Here is a 1,046-nt window from a genome sequence, read left to right as displayed (position 1 = left end):
TGGTTATTTGACCCATTCCACTAGGTTAGGTTTGGACGAGAGCGTGGGCCGAGATCAGATGCAATAATTGTTCCACACTGACTACACAAGACACATATCTGGAATCTTGTACTATGTTACATTTGGACGATAGCGTTGGTGAAGGTCCACAATGGTACGATCGACACTGACTATACAAGACACCTCGGCCAAGTAAAGAATTATCTCTGGAGATCTAGGCCTATCGCCAGCCATTTAGCAGACTTGGCTGTACAAGACCCTCGCTGCTCTACTTTCGCACGTCTTGCTACAAGTTGCTACGCACTCTGTACCCAGCTTGGAGACATCTTCTCGTATTTTGCTTGGAAAGGCAGAATCTCCAGAATCCATAGTCGTCCAGACCTGCGTAGCGATGATCAGTACAGGTGCAGGTCTCTCCTATTCTTCCCCCTTTTGATCTTCCTATTTTTATTATTATTGTTCAACACCGTCTGAGAAATACTGGAACCAACTTGTGCAGCCAGACATCTGTGAACTTCGTTGAGACGGAACCTGCAAATTGAATTCGTCTCCTGTTTAAAGACGAGAAGATAAAAGGTATTGTTTCGTACTTTCTGTAATTTTTCAAATTTCGTCTCAGTTCCAATTTTTTATTCAGGCGCATCTGCACGAAAACACACAGTTTTACATTCTGAATAATATCATGCCCATTTCTAAAATTAAAACTATGAATCTGGCGCCGCGGTGGCGTGTGGGCGTGGATCTGGCCAGGGCAGCACGGGATGTGAGTGGTGTCCATCTACCGTGCGAGTCTGGCGCTCGGATGGCGCGACATGTGCTGCGGAGTGGGCTCCCTCGGTCTCCGGCAGATCTGGAGCCTTCGGTCTCCGGTGGGCGCGCGTGGCACACATTGGCGCTTCTGATGCATGGCTGCAGCCGAGAACTGTGGTGGTTCTTGACCGGGCGGGGCGGCTCATGCTATGTCCGATGGCCCTGGTTCTGGTTGGTAGTTGATGGATCCGGTGGGTGGTGCTGGTGATTGGCCGCCGGTGGTCTCAGCAAGGTGC

The 1,046-nt window shown here is 49.8% G+C and overlaps 1 long non-coding RNA gene across 2 annotated transcripts; it reads left to right on the top strand.

The window, feature by feature from the left end:
• The first annotated feature begins 214 nt into the window (after window positions 1–214).
• LOC123176989 (uncharacterized) lies at window positions 215–1,039 on the top strand. 2 transcript variants are annotated; one of them, XR_006488732.1, is made up of 3 exons: window positions 238–404; window positions 500–576; window positions 751–1,039. It is a non-coding gene; the product is annotated as an uncharacterized lncRNA (long non-coding RNA). The 2 variants fall into 2 exon arrangements; XR_006488731.1 differs by lacking the exon at window positions 751–1,039 and having other exon boundaries at window positions 215–404; window positions 500–575.
• The last annotated feature ends 7 nt before the right edge of the window (window positions 1,040–1,046 follow it).

This window comes from Triticum aestivum, unplaced genomic scaffold (assembly GCF_018294505.1).
Source record: "Triticum aestivum cultivar Chinese Spring unplaced genomic scaffold, IWGSC CS RefSeq v2.1 scaffold197236, whole genome shotgun sequence".
NCBI lineage: Eukaryota > Viridiplantae > Streptophyta > Magnoliopsida > Poales > Poaceae > Triticum > Triticum aestivum.
This window is presented reverse-complemented; position numbering and strand designations above follow the sequence as displayed.